Source organism: Notechis scutatus, chromosome 2 (assembly GCF_049901735.1).
Source record: "Notechis scutatus isolate UNSWTSFEM ecotype Mainland chromosome 2, rNotScu1.2, whole genome shotgun sequence".
Classification (NCBI taxonomy): Eukaryota; Metazoa; Chordata; class Lepidosauria; order Squamata; family Elapidae; genus Notechis; species Notechis scutatus.
Window position 1 is genome coordinate 82,779,276 of NC_142010.1, and position 25,388 is coordinate 82,804,663.

General features: G+C 38.1%; 1 long non-coding RNA gene across 2 annotated transcripts in view; it reads left to right on the plus strand.

Annotated features, from left to right (window-relative positions):
* The window catches only part of LOC148132105 (uncharacterized), a 152,633-nt gene that overhangs the window by 117,473 nt on the left and 9,772 nt on the right, over positions 1 to 25,388 (plus strand). The window contains exons 4-5 of one of the 2 annotated variants that reach the window (XR_015747590.1): positions 404 to 556; positions 5,387 to 5,437. The exons of the other annotated variant lie outside the window; for it this stretch is intronic. This is a non-coding gene — a long non-coding RNA (uncharacterized LOC148132105). Of the gene's footprint in view, positions 1 to 403; positions 557 to 5,386; positions 5,438 to 25,388 lie in introns of those variants that run through there. 2 annotated transcript variants of the gene reach the window in all.

Sequence of the window (25,388 nt, forward strand, 5' to 3'; positions counted from 1 at the left end):
AGAATATGACCCAGTTTGTAAATGATTTGTGTGTTTGCATTTAAAACAGGTTTCCCCCTTTTTTACTTCTATGATTCCTATCTTTCTTTCCATGGGGGTAAAGGTAGAAAAAGAATGTCAAATATCTTCTTGGCTAACTCTACTTACAACTTTACCCCAAAGTGTTAAAAGTAGTTTTTTGTAGAAGACACAAACTTTGAATGTTAAGTTCTCCTTTACAATGAGATGTTGAAAAAGACATCGTTCATAGTTTTGACTCCATAAAGTTAAGAGGATTCATGAAAGCCTCACCAATTTCTAAGGCTTCTAGATATTAATAAATATAGTAAACACAGACCATAAATGGATTCCTTTTTTAAAAAACTCTATTATTCCTTCCTGTCCTTGATTTCCTTCCTGCCAGAAGCTGAAGCTTATAATGTGGTTCAGCCATTAGCTTTGATTACTCTCCTGGCAAAGACAGGAAGCTGTAAACTCTTGGTTTATCGCTCCTAATTGAGGCAACACCAGCTTCTTCTCAACAGATTCCTTGAGGTTTCATACGTCCTGATCAGTGGTAGGATTCAATATTTTTTACTACCGGTTCTGTGGGTGTGGCTTGGTGGGCGTGGCAGGGGAAGGATACTGTAAAATCTCCAGTCAGAGGTGATATTTGCTGGTTCTCCAAATTACTCAAAATTTCCGTTACTGGTTCTCCAGAACCGGTCAGAACCTGCTGAATACCACCTCTGGTCCTGATATTTGCATTTGTTTTCTTAATCCTAATTCGGTCCCTTTTCCTGTACCACCTAACTCAGCCTTTTCACCAGTCAGCAAAGTCAATAATTCATGTTTGGTGAAGAGTATGTAACCAACCAATATGCATATCCAAATCGTTTCCATTTAAGCAGCCTTGCTGGCAAGCAGCTCTTTTTAATCTCATGAGGATAAGGCTGAGGTAGTGAATCCCAGCATCTTTTGTCAACTGCATAAATCAGTTGAACCCCAAATATCTGTCCATAATATATCCATCAGATGTAGGGATTTATTGCCATTTCTTCTATATTTGTCAAAGCTACAGCATGCAGAACGTAGGCCCGAAGTTTGAAGATTCTGCAAAGTGTTAACATCGCATTATAGAAAAACATTCTCATTACATTAAAGAAACATTTGATCTTGCTGAACTTGAAAGGATGACTAATACTGAATGCTGCTTACTTTTTGGAGGAAAAAAAGAGGAAGCACTACTTTTCAGTATTGAGGATTATAATAAATCTAACACTCAATTTGTATCACAGTTGTAGAATTAAGTTTTAAAATATTTGATGATAATTTAAAAACTGGAATACAGATTAGACTGCCAGTTTGCCATATAAATAATGTTACCCTTGAATTTGAAAGCCTTAGTAACTTGGCCTCAAGGTAAGGTGAGTTAAAACCCTTTTTGCATTGCAGACCCAAACCCAATGGCATTGAATCTTCAGCACATTACTACTTAGTTTTCACAAAGGGACAATGGGAGGTAGATAGATACAGGCAGTCCTTGACTTATGACTGGTTGCTTTACCATTGTTCAAAGTTATGATGGACCCTGCCCCTCTAAAGCTACTTACAATCTATTTTTAAAGCTTTGATGGCTGCACTTCCCCTGCAGTCATATGATCACATTTTAGATGCTTGGCAACTGGATTACTTTTTTAGTTGTTTGCAGCATCCTGCAGTCACATGACCATTATTTTTGACATTTTTTTGCCAATTTCTGGTTTATGATATATTCGGTTTGGGGTAACAAATACCCACTTAGGTAAAATGGTTTCGCTTTATGACCATGGTGTTCAATTAACCACTGCTGCAAAAATGGTGAAAAATTGGATCTGGTCATGTGATGCCTTAATTTAAAACCACAACAATATTCAACCATAATTCTAGGCTTAATTATGATTGTAACTCTCTAAGGAGAGTTATGAAATTACTCTGTGTCTTCTCATTGTCTATTGTTGCTGTTGTTTGCTGATTTCAGTTTCTGCCTTTTTTTACCAGGCCCACATGGGAAGCATGCTTTTTTTAGCCTCCTCCTAATAGAAGGTTTCTAGTTAGGAGTTAGACTTTGCTTAACCCCATAAAGTATTTTGTAAGATTAGTGTGTATCATATAAGCAATGAAGAACATTTCAAAAATACTGTATTCCATAGTGTGTTGTTTGGCTTTGTTAGTAGGCGATGGTGTTTAGATATATTCTGTGTTTAGGTCTCTATGATATGATGTCATATCCTCTTTCTTCATGTTGGTAAATAAAGAATAAAATATTAGCCATATTTGAAGAATCATCCTGACAGGAAAGTGTCCTGACTGAAGTAGTACACCCAGACCTAAACACTCTGTTAACATAATTCCAGAAAATAAATCTCCCCCTTTAAAAAAGAAATCCTTATAAAACTTGTTCCATCAAACACTGCTCAGGTTAGATTCCTATTCTGAGTGATGTTCATATGCACACATTGACCCCTTCAACCTCTAACTGTGAGAGATAGTGCCCATGGAGGGGGACCCGGATGAAGTGTCAGTTTCCCAGGAAGGAGGGAGCACATTCCACAAAGAGGAAAGAGACAAGAGGAAGTCCAGCCCAGAGCTGGATAAGAAACAGAGGAAGCAAATAAGAATCCTTAGAATCTCCCTGGGTATATCTGTTAGGCTAGGAATAGTAAAGCTTTAGTCTGGCAAGATTCTGTCTGCCACATCTAAGCAAATAGAAAAACCAAACTCTGGCTGAATTGTTGCATTTTATTCTTGGGCTATGCCTGACAGTAACCCTCTGAAGGTCCATTATGGCACAACCAGTTGCAGAGATGATGTGGAAGGGCTGCTGTTTATTCATTGTTGGGGTGTGTGTGTCAAACCAGACAATATAATAGTCATGGCATCACAATCCAATCCCTACCCCTTTTATACATGTATTCAGTGGTGGTATTCTACCGGTTCAGCCCGGTTGAGTTGAACTGGTAGTAAAAAATGCTACCGGTTTGGCCAAACTGGTATTTCCGACAATCAGCTGGGTGACGATCAGCTGTGCTGCATGATTTAGGTTAACTAGAAAGCAGAAAATCATCTAAATCACATGGTACATCACCCCAGCTCAGCTCTGCCATGCTTGTGTGCACATGTTTCCCATGGCCAGCTGGTCCTCAAGTCTATGCCATGCATGCGTGGAGGTGCGAGGCGCACGGGGGGTTTGTGTGTGTGGGAGGTGCACACTACTCAGGGGTTTTATGCACATTTGTGGGGGGTGGGGCGCACATGCATGGGTCACATGTGCAGGCGTGGGGGTCATGAGGGTGTCACATGCACATGCATTGGGCATGCATGCATTGCATTTTGGCAATGTGTACCGAAAAGGTTAGCCATCACTGTCTAGTCAATAGTCCTGAATGAAGTCCATCATATTATGGGACCTTTTGTAGAGAGGGAACAGATCATCCGACTTGAGACAGTTCCAGATATAGATCTATAAAGATTACATGCTGCCAGCTGGAGGAGTTGCCACCTAAACCTAATTAATGCCCCCATTTAACTGTAAGAACATCACAGTATTAGAGAACTGTTATGACACATAGTCAGTGCAGCAATAAAGAAAAATATTTAGTGACATCATCCTTTTATCACCCACAGCTACTGTCAGCAAAATGTCAGTCCGTTGAAGTAAACATATATTTATTTCACTGATACTCGCATAAATTCTCCTTAGTTTCTCCATTATTGTCAAATAAGCTACGGAATCTGAAATGTAATTCCCATGCCAAAAATATGACTATAGCCCTATAAAGTCTATAAATACCATAGACCTGGGAAATTACTCTGATGTTTCTTAAGGAGTTAATTTGAAACAGTATTACTTGTGAAACTTAGATCAAGAGTAAATAATGAAGTATGAGATAAATTCAGGTTAACACTAAACATTCAATGAAGTGAGCTGCAATTTAGGAAAGCTTATGTACTTTAATAAAATTCATTATTTTGAAAAAGTGCTACCGGAATCCTGATTTCTGAAATATTGATCATGTAAAGTTAAGTTATGAAGAGCTTCATATAAAAGCACTTGTTGGGAATATCACAGAAAATGATGTTTCATTTTCTTTGTCAGCTGCCAGATTGGCTAGACACAAACATATTTTGTTTTTCCCAAGTATGAAAAGTTTCTGGGATTAAACTAAATTCCAACATGAGTTTGAAAACATGTCATTAATTGTTTTAAATCAATCACTTGATCCAAACTTGATAAACTTGGTAAAAATATTACATTAATTATAATTAATCATTCAGTCTTTGCCTGCCTCCAGAGTAACCAAGTGTATGTTGGAACAAACTGAAACTAAATTTGGATGATTCAAACTAAATTTGGATGATGATGCTTTTGATTCTAAGAGATGGCCTTCAGTATTCAGGAAAAGTGAGACTTTTCTGAATGGAGCTATATCTTCCTTTAAGGAGCATGTTCATGGCCTAGGTCAGGGCTGTCAAACTTGTGGGCTGTGAGCTGGATACATCACATGCTGGCCAAGCTCATGTCCAGTTTAGCAAAGGGGAAAAAAATCCCAATACGCCATGTGATGCTGCCATGACAACATGAGTTTGACACCCCTGGCCTAGGTGGTCTTGCAATATCTAGCTTTGATATTAGACAAACTAGGTAGCATCTGTGATAGGGAATTTATCAGATTTGGCTCATAAACCAGAGCATCTTTATTTGGATGAGAGAGAGTTGGCATTGGTTATGCATGTTTGATAACGTCAAGTTTGGATTATTATAATTAATTGTTGGTGGAGTATTCCTGAATGACAGCCCTGAATTGTAGTTTCCCCAGAAGATATTATCTTCTGTTGAAGTTTGCTTTCTGAATCCCATTCAAAACTTACTCAGTACACAAATCCTTACAAGGTTAAAGTCAAGTAATTTACAAAACTGGCTATTCTGATGCAAACCAGTGCAGATAACAACAGGGTACCTCTGCAGATCTTATCACAAACACTTCTAGCATTGGATCCAGCCCTATGATTAAGACCGCAGGTTTCAATAACAGCTTTATAATATTGTAAATAGGTAACCTGCATTATTTGATCTGACTGCTTTCCAGTGGTTAATGCATTTATGTTTAAATTGAACTGGGACTGGGCAGTCTTTGAAACAGTGGATATCCTCAATTAGAGGATCATTAACTAGCAGCCCTTGAAGCAGAGGATGATACCTGCTTTGCAAAGTACAATATATTCCTCCTATCTGACAGAAGATAAGCTCTAAATAGCTAGACAACATCACTAATGCTTGTCTAGGACCTTTCCCCTGAACCCTGCCCCTGTATTTAGTTCTTGGCAGCCTAATGACTACCAATTTAATCTCCATGTTTTTCTGTAGCCAGAAGAGAATCATTGGTGGATTGGGTTGATCAGTGGGATACTACAAATGCCTCGTGTATGTCTGGAACTATGTAAGTCATGACTTCATACTACTATTTGCTTGTTTAGTATTCTGTTTCTATCCTGCCTTTCTCCTCAGAGCTCAAGATGGGTTCTCTGTCAGTTTCCCCAAACTTGACCCTCAGAACAAAAATTGTATGAGGCAGCTTGGTCAGAGAGTTGCCATCTTGTCAAAATCACTCAGAGGGCTTTGGCTTTGATTGAACAAGGACTTGAACCTGAGATTCTTCAAGACATTCAACACCATTAAGCCTCTTAACCACTACATTATAATTTCTCCTAAACAGCTTGACATCTCCATACGTCCTCTAATTATTCTAATTATTATTCTAGGATCTCTTAAATGTCAAAAATGTGTGTGAATTGAAAATTATGTCCCAGCAGTCTCCATGATACATTGTCAAGGGATGCTCTTTGCCTCCTATGCATGGCATGTTACAGGGGTGGGATTCAAATTTTTTAACAGCCAGTTCTGTGGGGTGTGGCTTGGTGGTCATGTGACTGGGTGGACGTGGCTTGGTGGTCATGTTATTGGCTGGGTGTGGCCAACTCAATATCACTCACATTGAGGCACGCATCTCCTCGCCTAGCCTCTCATGACCGTGGGGAGGCTGCAACAAGTGTGAAAAATGGTCATAAGTCACTTTTTTCAGTGCCATTGTAACTCTGAATGATCACTCCACACAAGCAAAGTACCAGCAAAGGAGGGGAAAAAAACTCCAGAGAGGTTCCTGAGACAGGAACTCTAGTCCTGCCAAGAATGTAATAAGGGTTAATGGAGAGGCAGTTTCTGTAAGCAACACCAGAATGTTTCCTTCCTGCCTTCCTTACAGGATTAGGCCAGTAATTCCTTCTAACAACCAGTTCTCCAAACTGCTTAGAATGTTAATAACCGGTTCTAGCAGATAGAGAACTGGTAGAATCCCACCCCAGCGTGTTAGATGATTAAAATGTACTGGGATGTAGTTGGCAAGAAGAAATACCATACTTGTCAGAAATAGCTGCAGGCAAGGAATAATTTCTTAGCTTATTAAACAAAGCATCAAATCCTGTTTGTTATCTGTCTCTGATTAAAGAAAAGTTGGTAGAGTAATCTGAAGACTTTTCCAACCTGTTTGCTTTCTGCATTTAGAACCTTATAAGAGAAGCACTCTTTGCTGTACTCAAGAATTTCAAGTTCTTGACAGTTTTCAAGATACAGAAAATATTATCTACAAATCAATAGGCAAGATTCCCAGTATTTGTTCTGTCTGACAATTGGAACGGGTATAGTGGTTCTGTGCTCATTTATATTCTCCCAAAGTACCCAATACTGACAACTAATGATGAGTGTTATCAGAGATTTTCAGGAACTGGTCAATTGGAGAGGACAGTGGCAACAATCAATAGTTTTCTATCACCGTTGCAGCACTATTCATACAGCTTGTATAAAGAGGCTGTCAGCATTTCCGTTTACACATTTCTTTGTAGTTGTTTCAAAGGCTAGAGATAGATGATAGTTTTTAACAGAGTTGAAGGTAATAAGAGAGAGAAAGAATTATCTCATGTTCTACAAACTCTTTTCTGTTGTGTTTCAGCATCTTCCACCAAACAATTTTTAAAGCTTTCTTACTGCTACAATGCTTGCAAAATCTATGATCAGAATTGTTATAGCTTGCCTACATTCATGCCATTATCAGGGCATAAATGTGACTATCCTGACCAGCAGTATTTACTACAGATGTAGAACAACACAATGTAATGGTGTGAACCAGACAGAATGGAGATTGAATGAAGACATTATGACCAATGGACCAAAGTTTTAGACCATGCTTTTAGCACTGTAAATGTGCCACCAGGCTCTTGCTTAAAAGAAAAGGTATTTTGAATCAGATCCAAACCCATCTGAGCTAGTAAATCAATCTGCAAAACAAGAGTTCCTTTCAATGTGAGACTAGATTTGTGAGGTTTGAAATACTGTGATTTCTTAAGAGATAGAGAGAATGACTCTTATATTCATTTTGCATGTATGTTGCTGTGAAATAACTGCATGTTTCAGACATTAGGAAAAAAATGCTCCAAACAAATGTAGCCTTTTTGATGGGGAGGAAGCTTACCTGGCTTTTGGTGACATATTAAGAACACTTTGTGTTGGAGTAGGTTATGGGTCTTAGTCATGATTTATATTTACATTCTTTTCTATGATTAAATTGATGTATTGTTTGGGAGGGGTTTTTTTTATCCTATGTTAGCCCCCTGGAGTCAGAGGTGGGATTTGGGTGTTCAAATAACTTGATATAATTAATAAATATAAGAAACCGAAGCATTAATAATCTTGATGCAATGCAGGAAGATTCAGCTAACCAGTTTGTTGAAAATTCTTTTGAATGATCAAAATGCTTAACTTTAACTTTAACAGAATTTTCCAAGATTCTTGAAGCAATTACAAATGTCAGATTCTTCAGCTACATAAAGATTAAGGGATGTAAAGATTAAGACTTGAAACTAAAATAGTTCTGCATTATTGTCTTATTGGGCTACTCTCTTCCACATTGTACTGTATTGGAGTATGCAGAGTCATAATTTTGAGTTACAAAGATTTAATTTAATCTAGAAGTAAAGGATGAAGAAAAAACTGCAATCAGAAATATTAATTTTATTTATATCCTATCTTCTCTCCTTGAATTAGAGCAGGTTACCTTGTACTCTGTTCTTCTATTTTTGTTCCTGTAATAACAACAACTCTCTGAAGTAGGTTGGGCTGAAAATGACTGGGACAAACCCACTCTATGCATAACTGAAAGTAGACTTTAATGTGGGTCTCAACATTTTAGCCACCAAATCACATTTGCTCTTTATATAGGGGACAGTATCCATTTGGGCATTCTGGGGGGGAAAACAGAAAAATATTGGCTATCCCAGTCCTTCTGTATGTATCCATAGCCACAAATATATTGTGTAACCATGGTTACTCTAGTCTTTAATTCAGAGTGGCGAATGTAGGTTGCTGATTTACAATTCCATTGCTGACCACTGGCTAGGTATGATAGGAATTAGAATTCAATAGCATCTGTAGGCCACACATTTCCCATCACATCCTTAACATGAGGTGGAATACCAAGGAAAGAAGGGAAATTGAAACAGCCTTAAGTCCAAGGCTTAATCCACAATATAATAACCACTTTCAAAATCCCATTATTCTAAAACACTGATACTGAAGTTGAAAATGCCATAGGACATATCGTTAACACCCAGAAACCAAGTGCAGGCTTTGCTCTGAAACACCTGGTACCCCCTGAGGTAAGGCAGTGAAAAATGTGATGCTTGTGATTGGATTCTGTATTTACCATTAAATACACTGCTTCTGCTTCCTGGTTGTTGCTCCCCCCAGTCAAAAGTGACAATGGTAAAACTCGCCAGCTGAAATATGATTGTATTTTTTTTCCCTCCAAGGAAGCTTTTCTCTTGCTTTGCTGTCTCACAGGACATCCATCAAAAACTGCATGTGGCACAATTTGTCGTTGCTTAATGTTAGAAGTTATGGAGTTGTCTGCCCATTTCTGTTTTTCTTCCCTTTTCCACTTGTTGTGATTTATTTTAATATAATTTTGTAATTTAAAGAAGCCAAAAGCCTGAATTAAAACTTTTCCTAATATACAAATGTGACAGTTTCCTCTCATATGTATGCTTAGTTATTTGGCATATTTTTAGTATTTTTAAAAATAGATAGACACATATAGCTATGCCCTTTTCTGCAGCATATGCTATTTTGCACCTGCTAGCTTATTTTTTGAGTATTTTATTACAATATGCTAAGATGTATGATTGACCAAAGGTAAGCTGTGTTTTGCATAATATTTTACAAATTTGGAAACTTTTGTATTAAGACGCATATGCATAAAATGTTTTACATAGCTTCTTTTAAATATATACTGAACTTAGTATATTTGCTGGTATCTTCCAATCAGGACTATCTGTGTACAGATATTACATTTATGTTGGCATATTCCATTGTGAGCATTTTACATTTTCTCCAAAGAGCAGAACACTTTTTGGGCATTAGCATCATGGTTTGTAGGATGCATAATTTCTATATAGACCAATCAGCCTGATATCAATACCTGGGAAGATACTGGAAAATATAATTTTAAAAAAACAGATCTGCCAACATCTAGAAACAAGTAAAGTAATAACTAGCAGTCAGCACAGGTTTGTTAAGAACAGATCATGCCAAACCAATCTTATTTCATTCTTCAACACAGTGACTAAATTAGTAGACCAGCAAAATACTGTAGACATAATATATTTAGATTTCAGCAAGACATTCAACAAAGTAGACCACAACCTACTTCTTAGTAAGCTAGAAAAAAGTGGAATAGATAGCACCACCACTAGATGGACTCGCAACTGGCTGGCAAACCGTATTCAACGAGTAGTCCTTAATGGGTCTAAGTCTACATGGAGGGAAGTAAGCAGTGGGGTGCCACACAAGGTTCCATTTTAGGCCCAGTGCTCTTCAATATCTTCATTAACAACTTAGATGAGGGAATAGAAGGGGAACTTACCAAATTTGCAGATGATACTAAGCTGGCAGGAATAGCTAACACCCAAGAAGATAGGCTCAAGATCCAGATGGATCTTGACAGACTAGAACACTGGGCCATATCTAACAAAATGAAATTCAATGTAGAGAAAAGTAAAGTCCTGCACTTAGGCAAGAAAAACCAAAAGTACACATATGGACTGGGTGAAACCAGGCTCAATAGCAGTAACTGTGAGAGGGATCTTGGAGTCTTAGTGGACAACTAGCTAAATATGAGCCAGCAGTATGCAGCAGCAGCCAAAAAGGCTAATGCAATCCTAAGTTGTATTAACAGAGGGATACAATCAAGATCAAGGGAAGTACTAATACCACTCTATAAAGCCTTAGTAAGACCACACCTGGAGTACTGCATCCAGTTTTGTTCACCACATTATAAAAAAGATGTTGAGACAAGAAAAAGTACAGAGAAGAGCAACCAGGATGATTAGGGGACTGGAGGCTAAAACATACAATGAACGGTTGCAGGAACTGGGCTTGGCTAGTCTCATAAAGGGAAGGACCAGGGGAGACATGATAGCGGACTTCCAATATTTGAGGGGCTGCCACAGGGAGGAAGGGGCCAAGCTATCTTCTAAAGGGCCTGTAGGCCAGACAAGGAATAATAGATGGAAACTGAACAAGGTGAGATTTAACCTGGAAATAAGGAGAAACTTTCTGACAGTGAGAACAATCAACCAATGGAACAGCTTGCCCTCAGAAGCTGTGGGAGCGCCATCACTTGAGACATTCAAGAAGAATAGAATAGAATAGAATAGAATAGAATAGAACAGAACAGAACAGAACAGAACAGAACAGAACAGAATAGAATAGAATAGAATAGAATAGAATAGAATAGAATAGAATAGAATAGAATAGCATAGCATAGAATAGCATAGAATAGCATAGAATAGAATACTTTATTGGCCAAGTGTGATTGGACACACAAGGAATTTGTCTTGGTGTAAATACTCTCAGTACACATAAAGAAAAGGTACATTTGTTAAGAATCAAGAATCATAATGTACAACACTTAATGATAGTCATAGGGTACAGTCAACAATCAAATCTTACTAGGGAACAGTCACTGCCATCTGTCAGAAATAGTGTAGGGTCTCCCGCTTGGGCAGGGGGGTTGGAATAGATGACCTACAAGGTCCCTGCCAACTCTGATTATCTGTTATCTGTTATCACGACCATGTTTCCTTCAAAGTGTTTTTGAAGTGTAGCCACCACAAGGAGATCTACATGGAGCGTTTCTGGGAGTCAGTTGGGATATGTATTTAATAAATTATTATTTCCATAGTACAAACTGTTAGTTGCTACTCCATTGTATCGTTGTGTAAAGAAACTTAGCATTAAAATGCCAATTTTTGAAATGAAAAAAAAAGCAGAGCATCCTTAAACCAGATTCTGACTGATAATGATAAAGCTGCATTTGAAATGTACCATTTTAGCTTTGATCAGATTTATTTGATGAAATGTTTCTCCATCTTAAAATCAACCACTAGATGTCAGGGAGAACAGTTCTAGATCTAGTTTTTTTCCTGGCATTTCCTCATTATATGGAGAAATATTTAGTCACATCAGCCTACAATCTGAAATGATATAATTGTGGAACAAGTAGCTGAGCCTCTTGAGAAGAATAAGGCTTTATATGAATGATAGATGAAAGGAATACGAGTGATTTTGGTATGCCAATAAAATGAAAAAAAAAAAATCAAATTTAAGTATAAAATGTTTTAAGGAGGTGGAAGGTTGCAAAATATTTTTGGATGTCAGAATCTTGTCTTTGTTAATATCTCAATCTTTCATGTTAAGATGTTATACTGTAGCACAAATATTCTATTAAGTATCCATAATACTAATAATAGAAACACTTTCTAATAAAATAGTGCACAGATAAACTGTTGGATGCCTTAGAATGTGAAATGTGAAAATGTGCATCCAACCTAAAGGCATTGAAATAAAATGTATGAAATATATTGCTATTTAAGTTCATATGTAATTAATTTGATAATTGTATGAATCAATGCCCAAACATTATTTTCTGTAGAATTGGTCTAGAAAAAAAAAGATATGAGTCTGATCACAAACTGCTCTTACTTCTTTCCAAGCACTTTTAATAAAACTGGCAGAAAATATGCAATATTAGTTGATTATAATTAATTTTGTCATTCTACAATTAGTGAGTTTAAATAGCTATATTAACATATCGTATAAAATAATAAGATTTGACAATCCATGTGAGGTTTAAGATCTACTAAGCAGAATTACATAAGAAAATAAATAATTTAACATTTAGTGGGAACTGGAAATTTTGATACCTTCACCTGGCTTAAGTGAAAGAGGTGTTGCAGTAGAAGTGGCATTTAAAAACCACTTGGCAATGATCTAGAGAAATCTCTGTGTGTTCCTTCTGTTCCTTCTCTGAAGAATGTGATATGAAGAGTTGCCTTTGCCTGAATTGTAGAAGCAGATGGAGCCTATAGATATTCAAGCACATATCTGAATATTATTCCAGAGAAGTAATGGGATCACCTGTGTCATCTCTCTCTCTCTCTCTCTCTCTTGGTCTCTTTCTCTCTCTCTCTTTCCCTCCCTCCTCATTTCTTTAAGATGTTTGTATATACATAAGAATTTGCAACTCTACAGAGTTCTAAATTTATTTTTTTCCTGCTGGTTTTGTAAGGAAAAGACATGCATGTTCTACTGTCTGGAAACAAGGCATTTTATTAAATATTAATCAGAATAGAGCTGGAAGGGAACATGGAGGTCTTCTACTCCAACCCCTAGTCAAACAGGAGACCTGTACCATTTCAGAGAGGTGGATGTCTAGTCTCTTCTTATCACCCCCTAGTGATGAAGCAACCACAACTTATGAAGGCAAGTTGTTCCATTGGTTAATTGTCCTCACTGTTTCTCCTTAATTCCAGGTTGCTTCTCCCCCTTGATTAGTTTCTATCCATTGTTTCTTGTCTTACCTTTTGGTGCTTTGAAAATAAGTTGGCTCCCTCTTCTTTGTGGAAGCCCCACAAATACTGGAATACTCTTATCATACCCCTTCTTATCTTATCATACCCAATTCCTGCAACTGTTCTTCATATGTTTTAATCTCCAAGCCTTTGATCATCTTAGTTGCTCTTCTCTACATTTTTACCAAAGTCTCAACATCTTTTTTGTAATATGGTGTCCAAAACTGGATGCAGTATTCCAGGTGTGCTCTTATTATATTGTCAGGCTGCTGACAATTGGGTAGGTGAATATAAGACTCTAAGATGATTGGAAAATTCCAATGTTCGTATCTCTGGAAGTCTAAAGATTCTTTTTGAAGGTGCCTGGAGCTCCAGGTCTTCAGTGTTGTGATCCATAAAGGACTCACAGCACAGCACAATTTCTCTACTGGAAAGAAATAGAAGAACATTACTTCTCCATCCAACATAAATGATTGCAGAATTTGTTGATTCCAGTATTTGCTAGAGTTTCAAACTTGATTCTGACTTATTATTATATTTGTTTGGCTATCTATACTTCTGTGTCCTGTCTCATTCCAATTTGTACATGCATACAATTTATACATTCGTAATGCTTCCTTTAACTTGCAAAGCAGCTGTCATATTGCAAAATATATTTGAGTTAAAGAACTGCTGTTGAACACTTAGCCTGGTGTTGGAATGAAGTGTTGAAATAATACCTTTAAAAACAGCTTGGTTTCATAAGGAAGATAAATTTTAAAAAAGCATATTTTGCTGATCCTTCCATTAGTCCCATGAGAAATATAAGTGCAAAGAAACTTTATTTGAATTTTATTGTAGGAAGAGGATGCCCTAAATGGTCGATACCTACTTTTCTATTATGCTATTATTTTCTTCATTTCATATATCAGATGTATTGGTGCAGCACATTTTTCTAAAACTGTTTATCCAGATAAATATCATGCTTAGGTCATTTTGCCATATCATGCAATGGCCATTTTGCCATTACTAAAATCAGAAGAGAATAATTTCTTACACTAGGTTAATGATAACCTTGCTATCCATAGAAGTAAGTAGCTGGCTGTTTTTTGATCTAAGGACACTTGACAGAAACTCTTATACAACACTAAAAGGAAATTGTGGGCAATGTTATTATTCCTTGTTTTGCCTCTTTTTGGGAAAATGCCATTTTAAATTAAGCTTCCAAAATGTCAACAACTAACAGCCTACCCTTAGGAAAAGAGGACTATTAGTAGGTCTTGCATTAAGGTTGCATTTAATCGTTTCTAATGGCAGTAGAAAAATAATGCTCAAGGCATTATAGTAGGGCGTGAGATGATTCATGTGCACAGTCCTGTGAAGAATCATTATTAGGAAAAATGTTTGTAGTGGAAATAATTAACTTTGTACAATATAAAAAGAGGTAATTAGCTTGGCACAAAATCCATATTTTCTTTGATGCCAATCTTTTCCATCAGCATAGTCAGCTCATCAGCATCTTTCCAAAATCAAGATTGGATACAGAATTTTTATCCTGTTAACTGGATGGTCCTGACAGCTCAGAATGCTTCTGTTAGGCTGGGAGGTAACATCTGTTGAATCTTCCTTTCTTTTAAATCTCCATCTCTGCCCCACTACCAATTCTTCTAGTCGACAGAGACCTCAATCCTTAATGTGGGTATTCTACAGTAGATGTGAGGAATTGCAGGGAAAGAAGACAGTTTGTCATATCCATCCCCCAAAAATCCCTCAGATGATTATGATTATTAGACAGAATAGACTGTACACAGAAGAGAGTTATTCTGTAAATGTAAAAGGCAATCAAATGAATGAATGAATGGTAGGTTATGGGGGCATTAAACAGTAACAGTAATAGAGTTTGAAGGGATCTTGGAGGTTATCTAGTACAACCCCCTGCTCTCACAGAAGACCGATACTGTTCCTGATAGATAAAAGCCCCCAGAGATGGAGCACCCACAATTTCCGAAGACAATTTGCTCCATTGGTTAGTTGTTATCACAGGTAGGAATTTTCTCCTTAGTTCTAGGTTGCTTCTCTTCTTGGCTAGTTTCCATCCATTGTTTTTTGTCCTGCCTACAGATGCTTTGGTAAATAAATTGGCCTCCTTTTCCTTGTGGCAGCCCTTCAGGTATTGGAAGACTGCTATCATCTGGTCCTTCTTTTTGCTAGACTACAGGAACCAATTGCACTTCAGTTTGAGATGCAGACAACACAGACTCATCCCCAACAGCCTATGCCTGTCTTCAACAGGGAAGGGTCACAGGGCAGGCAAGACACCTCCACACCCATTTGCACTACACAGGTAACCTGCTGAAAGAATGCAAATGACCAGCTGTCTTCAAGGAGTATAAATCCTTCCATTTCCCTGCCATCCAGTCAGAGCTGAAGAAGCTTCTTGGATGAGAAGCAAAAAGTCTTCAAAGAAAAAGTAGAAAGTCCAGTTGCCTCTTGAAAAAAGCACCTTTGGGACAACCATGACCAGGATGACTGAGAATCTCCATAGACATATTGATCAGTGTATTTCTGCAATTAATTTGGGGTGCTAGACCTTCTTTCACTGGCCCTCTTTCCCCCTTTCTGTTCATTATTTTCAGAGTATAAGCACCAGATCTGAGCTATGAAAAGATAAAAGTCTCCTCTGAATCATAATCAGATCTTGGTTACTTTATGGACACATTATGCAGGTTCAGACAAGGTCATCCAGATCATACCATCTGCTGGGACTTGGGGTATAAACATGACTGCAAATGCAAATCTTGCAAAAGTTGCCCCATTTTTTTTGTTCCATATCAAAGGCTATCAATATATACATGTTTTGGATTTGCACTGACCTTTATCTGTTTGCTTCTACATCAGTGAAACTATGATAATTTTGTTTTTAATAACTTTGTTATTATTAAAATAAAGCTGCTTGCCAAATTCCTACATCAGATTTTTTCCATTATCACAGAGTTAAAAATCTAGTCTTGGTACTAATGAGATTAGGACAACTAAAATTAGAGCAACTTAATTTTATCAGGATTATATATCTCTTTGATTTATGGATTCTAGTTTAAGTACGGATGTTTGTTTTATTTATTTTAAAGAATGTGACCTATTTTAAACTTTTCAATGTACTTTCCAAGTTGGAGCTTTCAGACGACAAATTTACAGAGCATAAAATTCATGTCTGAATAGAGGACAAAATAAAGAAGTTGAACAAAGAAGCTCCATAAATTCAGCAACCTGATATCACAGAGACCACTTGGATGCCAGGATATGTAGGGGGGAAAAACATCCCTCTATTGCTGCTGTTCCCTAACAAATGGATTTTTATGGCTCTGTTTATGAAACTGTAGGCTCTAAATAGTTATTGTATCTAATTGCCAATTGTAAATTTTGGCATAGATACATTACTGCTATATTTGGGCCACATGCAACTTCCAATTATCCTGAGAACACACTGCCAACATTCAGGGGCAACATAGCCAAGGTTTTGGCAGATGTAATCCTCTCTATGAGGTGGGCCTGGAGGATACAGTTAAAAAACTTAAGAAGGTAACTGTGACAGTGCAATTGAAGCTTCACCTGGTTTCTTTTAAAGTATGTTATATGTAAAAAAAAGGACACGGTGGCTCAGTGGCAGAGACTCTGGGCTTGTTGATCGAAAGGTCGGCAGTTCAGCGGTTTGAATCTCTAGTGCTGTATAATGGGATGAGATCCCATTATGTGTCCCAGCTTCTGCCAACCTAGCAGTTCGAAAACATGTAAAAAATGCAAGTCGAAAAATCGGGACCACCTTATTTAGTGGTATTTAGTCATGCCAGCCACATGACCATGGAGATGTCTTTGAACAGCACTGGCATGTTGGCTTTGTAACGGAGATGAGCATCACCCCCTAGAGTCAGGAGCAACTAGCACATATGTGTGAAGGGAACCTTTACCTTTACATGTAAAAAACAGAGATTCAGTCATGCTGTGGGCAGTCATATCCTCATCAGAATCAATGGGACACATAGGAGCAGGATGTATTTAGAAAGAAACCTGCTCTTATTACCCCCTTAAAAAGTCTACCAGGAGCTCACCAAAACTTCTGTTTTTCAAAATAATTGCAGATTGTTTTTTAATTGTTTGGAATGGGGATTTTGAGGATAGAAAGGGGGACAAGAGGATTTTGTGAGGCAAATTCTCCCATTCCTGTCTTTAGCACACAACAAGACTTATTGCTCTGAAAAAAAAATGGCAGTGTTGATGCTTTGGGGTGGTTGAGAAATTCTAGGAGTGGAAACAGGAATAGCTTGTCTCCAGAGATAACATCATTCTCTTAAAAGACCTGGAAAACATTGACCAACCTCATCCTGATGATGTACCTCTTCATTGGGTTCCTACAGTGGTCCTCTAGAGGATCCAGAGGCTGAATTGGATGTTGGCCACCTCAATTTTATTGAGTCTATTTGATACATCCAAGTAGAGGCACCCACAATTTCCTTTTCATTAGTCGCACTGCATCAAAATATATAATAGCGAATTTTGCATAGTAATTCTGCTCCACTCAGTGCAACTACTTCTTCTATTTTTCTTGAATTTATAACCAATATCATTGGATAAACCCAACCCTCATATAACAAGAGAAAAATATATTTCAGCCTCACACAGAAGCATATAACACTTCAACCATGTTCTTCTTTAATAGTTTTTCAAAATAGTCACAATTGGAAGAATCTTGTTGACCTTGACCTATCTTAGAAAAATAGTGGGTACCTTTGGATCTAGAAAAGCACCTGCATGGGAGAGCACTTGAAATGTCAGGTCTCTAGGATAGACATCTCTCCAAAAGCAAGAGCCAATCACTTTCACTTATTGTTGTCAAGAAAACTATCTAGACAGATCCATTTGATCAGCAGGAGTAATGCACAACTTAAGGGAGCCTATCTTTTTCAAAAGCAGCACTAATCACCAAAGAAACCTGTGGTAAATCAATAAACCAGAAACCAGTTCATTTCTACTGTGAAAACTGCACATTTGTTATTATGGGATGACAGTTATTCTGCACTCACACTGTCAAGTCAGCGTGAAGGGTTCAGCTTGCTAGGTTTAATTAACCATAATGTTTTTTAAGAACAAGGGCTGCTCCCATTCCAGTGTCTTAACATCTGGGACTCCAGCTATGAACTCCACTTTGTTCCTCACTCTCCTGTACTGGTGCTACTGAATCTGGATTGTCTTTGTGACAGGATGATAGCAATCAAGCCTGTTTCCTGTTAATTTGTTCTGATGATCAGGGCAAATCATAGACAAAAAAGGTGGAAAAATAGTTTGTCTTCATTTTGTTCAATGCATTTTAAAAATAAAGGAATTGCATCCAAATTCCTTAGAGCTAGCATTTCCCCTTTGAAGAGCACAGTAGCAGTTATCTTCCCTAACATTCAATGTGTTAACATATAATTTGCCTTTGTGTGTCCTTGTATTGTGTTGCTGCCTAGTTGCTAATTATGTTTTAGCCACTCGGTTAGCAGAATGTAGCCTGACTTGTTCTTGAATCTGTTCTACTTGAATCAAACATGTCATGTTCAATAACTGAAATGTTAAGGCACTGAAATGTGACAGAGGGACCAAGGCAATAATAATTGTTAGTGGGACTATTGTGATTATAATCTGATCATTCACTATTAAAGACTTATTACTTTTCTATTAAAGACAAACTTTTCTAACAAGTGCAATCAGACAGATACAAGCTTTATACTTGAATTCTTGATAGATGCGCTATAACATCACAATAATCTTACTCAGCATTGGCAGCTGGAAAAGGAAAATAGTTTTGGAGAATTTTTGTTTAAAAAAAGGATAATTGGAAAGAAATGTAAAATTAAAAAAGTAGACTTATAACCTTAATAGGATTATATAATTACATGTAATTGAGTGTTAACTAGTTGCTTTAGTTCCTGGAGGAACAGCAGATATAAATCTAAGAAATTAATAAAATAAAATAAAATATTTCACAGAGGAGAAATATTTTCCCTCCCAAATCAATTCATAGAGAGTGTGGTGTAGTGTGATGTAGGGGTGATTGTGTTGAACTTAGACTAGGAGAACCAAGGTCAGGTTCTTCGTCAACCACAAAAGTTCATTAAATGATTTGGGGTAGTCCCAAAATCTTTTCCAGCCCAAACTACCTCACAAAATGGTTGTAGGTTAACAGGAGTGGAAGGAATCAGTTCTTACACATGTGACTTATTTATCACCTACTGTTATAGAAGACCAGAGGCTTTGAGGAATGAAAGGTGAACTTAAGGAACATTAAGCTCAATAGTCAGGGTTTTTTTGTGCATACAAATACTTAGCACTAGAATTGTCTGCCAGGACCAGGATCATGATGGATTTGTCTTTACCTTAGATATTTTGAAAAATTGGTTTGGATCACTACGTATTCAATTATCCATACAGCAGAAATGAATAGAGCCATATGAGGATCAACTTTTCAGACATTTGGCTGAACGTGTACAGGGCTGACTCAAGAAGCTTCATTCTGTACTATTTCCAATATTTATGCATTCCCAAAAGGTCTTTTGTTTATTTGAACTTGGTTACTTTCCACACAATCCAGGAATAAATCACAATCTTGGATCATATGGAATAACTGCATCTACAATTATGAGCTCTCTTTCAAACTTCCAGCTGAAAATATGGAAGTTAGGGAGAAAAATGATGGTGCCAATATACCTGATCTCAGTCTCATGCCAGGCTGACCATGAATACATATGTTCCCTTGAATATCTAAAACACATCCATGTGACCACTTTTTATGGATCCCATCACTCTGTGATTTTCTGGAAAAGTTAAGGGTGATGAAAAAGATGGAGAGATAGCTGGAGCACTGTTGGAGGTCAAAGAACAATGAACTCAACTGAACAAGTTTAGAGGTAAATTAAAGCCCGCCTATTAAAGCCTACCTTTTGACAGTAAGGGGGAAGGAAGTGTCAATAATTGTTTGTCCTGACTATGTCTATTAGTATCCCTGTTTAGAGTGACTATAGCCTGTTTGGGTGCATCTATAGGACTTAGTGAAAGATTTTGCAGAACACTGTCAGAAAAAACTCCTCATTCGTTTCCAGTTATATGTCAGCCTTGTGGAGGTGCCCATGCCATGCTAACTGGGAGGAATTGGCAATTGTTGAATCTCAGAAACAAATTGGGGTCTGGTAACTGCCTATTAGACTCATTTCCCTCCTGGCTGGTGAAGCTTCCTGGGAGAAAGTTTTCACAGTGGTCAACCATATTGGACAATTTTAATCTAGTATAGAACTTTTCCTTTTTAGTGAAGTTATTGAGAAGGTGGTCACACAGCAGCTTCAGAGTGTTCTTTTTCAAGGTTGAGAGCACACACACGCAGACACAGTACTCAGACGTTGAAGCAGATAACAGTAGACAGGAATGTAATTCAAATGCCTAGCAGAGAGTGCTTGCCTGAAAAATGTCAATACAGTCCAAGGAGCAATAGCATACTACAAATATGTTCCAAGTGTCACAGAAAGCCAAATCAAGTATCCAGCTAGTCCAAGAGTCAAAGGAACAAGAATCACAAACAAGGACTTCAGACAATTGTTTCCAATAAAGACTGCCAACACAACAGGTACCTAAATCTGTCTGCCTACAGCTGGCTATAATCACTCATTGAGGACTGTTGCTCTGCCCACCTTTGTATGCATCTAGCCCTGAAACTTGGGGTTGGGGGTTATGCCTCATTATCTGATTGCTCCAGCTGAACAGAAGATGCCTATTTAGGCTCAATTGGATCCTGGCTTACTGAGTCTGGACACAGATAACCCTAAAGCACTGGTTCAGCTGAAATTACACCTTCACATTTAAGGTCAGAATAACATACTGATTTATGATTCATAGAACAGAGAATCCTGAATGAAATGGATTTTGCCTTTCAGTAAAATTTCAGTTAGGCATGGGACAGCATTGGTTGCATTCTAGATGACTTCTGGCTGAAGTGGGATGAGAATAGTGTATCCATTCTTGCTCTATTTGTCCTCAAAGTTGCCTTCAATGCCATTATATCATTCTAGAGCAGGGTTGCCAAACTCCCAGCCCGTGGGCTGGATGCCTCATGTGCTGGCCACACCCACACTCAGTTTAGCAAAGGGGGAAAAAGTCCCAATGCATCATGGGACACTGCCGTGATGAAGTGAGTTTGACACCTCTGTTCTAGAGACATGGGGTAGGATTGGCCAAAGTTATATTATGCTGGTTCTCTTTCCTTGACAGGCAGTTCCAGTCAGGGTTAAAATATTCCTCCAAGTTCAGATTGGCCTCATCCTTGCTGGCCTTCTAGATCCTAGAAAATAGATATAGAGCCTGTAAAGTGGCAGTATTACTAAGAAAACCAAGTGTATTTTCCCACCACTTATGTTTAATTATTTTTGTTTGGTTATTTTGTTGCATTGCTTTTTGTGTTTCTTTAACTTTGTTTGACATTCAAAATCATGTATGTGAGATGGGAGATTATATACATTTAATGAATGAATGAATTGTTGGAATAGTGTGCCAAATGAAACATCCTCTTACAACTGTTATTTTAACAGCAATAGCAATAGCACTTTGACTTATATTATATATCCTCAAAGCACTTTACAGCACACTCTAGGCAGTTTACTGTCAAGATTTTGCCCCCAACAATCTGGTTCCTCGTTTTAGTGTCCTCAGAAAAATGGAAGGCTGAGTCAATCTCAAGTCCATCAGGATTGAACTCCAGGCTGTGGGCAGAGTTAGCCTGCAATACTGCATTCTAACCACTGCACCACTAGGGCTCTTTTAAGTAGTTGACTTACACAACTGTATGTGCAGATCAGAACTAACAGTCTATTACACAGCTGTGTCATCTAGAGCAGTGGTGGGATTCAAATTTTTTTACTATTGGTTCTGTGGGTGTAGCTTGGTGGCCGTGGCTAGGTGGGCATGGCCATGTGACTGGGTGAGCATGACTTTTTTTCTTTTTTGCATCCACCCCCACCCCATTTTTTGGGCCTTCTGGGCCTCAGAGGAGTCTCTGGGGGGGGTGTTTGCTCCCAGAAGGCTCCTCTGGGGCTCAGGAAGAAAAAGAACAGAGCATGGGAGGTGCATGGAGCACCCCTCCATGCTCCGTTTTGGGACCTTCCTGGCCTCAGAGGAGCCTCTGGGGGGGCGTTTTTGCTCCCAGAAGGCTCCTCTGGGGTTCAGGAAGGCAAAAAATGGAGGGGGGGCTGAGCCCCTCCCTCCATTTTTTGCCTTCCTGGGCCTCAGCAAGGGGAATCCCGGCACAGCTGATCATATGAACAGCTGATTTTCGGGAGGGGGAAAAAGAAATACCTTAAGGGGCGAGCATCAGGAGGGTGGGGTGAGCGAGGCTTGGGTGAGCAGGACAAGTGATAGCAGTGACTGGGTGACTGGGTCAGGGATGCGGCCAGCCAGAACTTACTACCGGTTCGGCGACCCATGCCAAATCCTTGCTACCAGTTCACCCGATCTGGTGTGAACTGACTGAATACCACCACTGATCTAGAGCTTCCTCTTTTTCTTCTCCAGAACCAGGAAGTATGGGGGGGGGGGGGAACACCATTGGTCAGACAGCCCACTGAAGCAGGTTTGCCTTATTGTAGAAATCTGACTGACTGAGCTTCTGTTTGAGACAGAACTAGTGACCTTTGTGGTAACAGGGAAACTCTTTTTTATTATTATGAATGGACTCAATGAGCCCCTTATTAGTGTAACTGGAGGAGGCAGAGCCAAGATTTCCAGATTTTTATTTGCTTTTATTTTTAGCATTGTCCTTCTCAAACTTTAGGCAATGAATTCAGTCTGCTAAAGTTCCATTGATAAAGGAACCATAAAGAATGGTTGCAGGAATTGGGTATGTCTAGTCTAGTGAAAAGAAGGACAGGGGAGATATGATAGCACTGCTCCAGTATTTGAGAGGCTGTCACAAGGTGAGGGGACAAACTATTTACCAAAGCACACCCAATTCCTACAAGACAATAATCAATGGATGGAAACCAATCAAGGAGAGAAGCAACCTAGAACTAAGAAGAAATTTCCTAATAGTAAGAACAAAAAACCAGTGGAATGCCTTACTATCAGAAGTTGTGGATGCTCCATCACTGGAAGTTTTCAAGAAGAGACTGGACAGCCAGTTGTTGGAAATGGTATAGACACTCTTGCTTGAGCAGGGAATTGGACTAGATGACCTCTAAGATCCCTGTTATTCTATGTTCTATAAGTTCATCTTACAAGGAGGACCAGCAGGCACAGCTCTCCTGCTTTAAAGAGATAGTATATTAGCCGTATTTATCCCTTTTCTCATCATATTGCTGTCTTAATGCCACATAGTAATTAATGTAACATGGCCTTCTTCATGCTTGGAATGTCTATGTATAATTAAATTTGCCCAATGCCACTGGGTGAGAATTTCATTTGGTTCATTTCTGGATAAGAACTCATTAAAATTTGCAATTTTTTCATAGAAGGGATGTAAACAACATACTATACGTTATATCAATTATGGTCATATAAATATAAAGATACACAATCTCTCTCAGAGATTCCTATGAATATTAATTGTTATGGGTAATTGCTATCATTGTTTTAAAAACTTGCTATTATATAAGAGAGAATATATTTTCTAACCTTTTCTTTCTTACGTGGACATCTTGAGAATTTCTTCATATGACTTCTGCTTGCTTTGATATACCTGAGGAAAGGGAAACAAAAGCCTTTCCCTTTAAGGAATAGGCAAAGTTCTTTCCTTTTGTGGATTCAAATTTCCCGGCTGGGAGAAATGCAAAATGATTTGGTCAGCTGTGTTGAAAGTCAGAATCAGTTTATTAATAGGAAGGCAGGTAAGAAATCTCACAGTGTTCCTATGATTAATCTAATAAGTGAGTAGGAAAACCTCTCTTTTATACACTTCAGGTTCTTTGATTTGTAGGTGTGAATCTTTGAAGACTTTGATTTGTGTGTGTGTGTTGAATTCTTTTCCTGGGAACTTGGTTTTATGGTCCTGATCCTTTGTAGTTGCTTGTTTGCTATCGTGTTTCCTTCCTGCCATGCCTTTTGGTTTGCTTTTCACAAGTTTTTATAACTTGCTATCTATTTGATTTCTATGGGAAAGGATCTTAGCTAGTTTGTAGGGTTTTTTCTCTGTATCTCATGCCTGTAATTTTCTCCTTCCTTTGTTGTGAAAAGTAAGCTGGCTCCAGCTATTTTAATAGCCCTACTTGACAAAGAGTGGGGGCTGTTTCCCTAGAAGAGGGGGGAATGGTAACTTCCAACATACCAAATGCTTTCTAGCAAATCTGCCCACCTGGAAAAAAATCATATTATGAAAAGTTTTGCCAGCCCAGACAGCAATTAATTTAACAAATGGACTCTGAGGATGCATCTGTAAAAATAAAAAGCCTAAGAGTAGGTAATTAATTTCATGGATGCAAATGCTGTGCTTTGTGGACAGACTTTATTACTATTTTATTATAGTCCACAAGCTTCAGTAAGGAAGGATCAATGAAAGAGGAAAACATATTAGAAAAAAAAGACACTATAGAGGTGAGAGGAAAAGTGTTAAAGGTCAATATAAACAGGAAACCTCATGAGAAGCAACTTGTTTGAATAAAGGGCAATCAAGTGAAAATCTGATATAAAAGTCAGACCTCCTACAGAAGCTCACGTAGGACAGCTAGAAAAAACACTTTCTGTATTCTTACTTCTACCAGAAGCAACAAAATCAGCTTCAGAACAAATTCATGTTACTTTAGAGGGATTAGGGACTAAAACAAGAATGGTATGGAAGTATCCCAAATTCATGTTCACAATACTTTTCCTTTTCTGTTATGAGAAAGTATTCAGGAAAATGGGGAGACAGTTTGGTGCTTTTGTTAAGGCACCAGACTAGACAGCAGGAAACACTGACTTCTAGTCCTGATGTTAGCTAGATGGGCCAGTTATTCTATTTTGGCTCTAGGAAGGGAGTGATGAATTACAGGATTCTTTTTCATATATAAGTTCTTAATTTACCTTTTACATGAAATCCTAAACATATCAAACAAACAAACAAACCAAAACTATTGTGCTGACAATAAATGGAAGAAGAGTCCTGCCAGATGTCACTTCCTCCTTCCCAGCTCAGCTACTTGGCACCGAAGAACTGGGGAGATATTGAGAAATTATGCTGTTATTTGCAAACAGTACAAAAAGTGCTGAAGTGACTGTATTGCGGTCATTCATTCTATTAACAAGATAGCAATTTCACCAAGTCAGAAGTGATTAAATGGAATAACTGAGATAGAAGAGATTTCTCTCCCTCTTTTATTCTGCCTTTGCATAAATCTGTTCCTTCTCCTAGTAAGTAGCCTTGCCTTGTGGGTTTTTTTTTT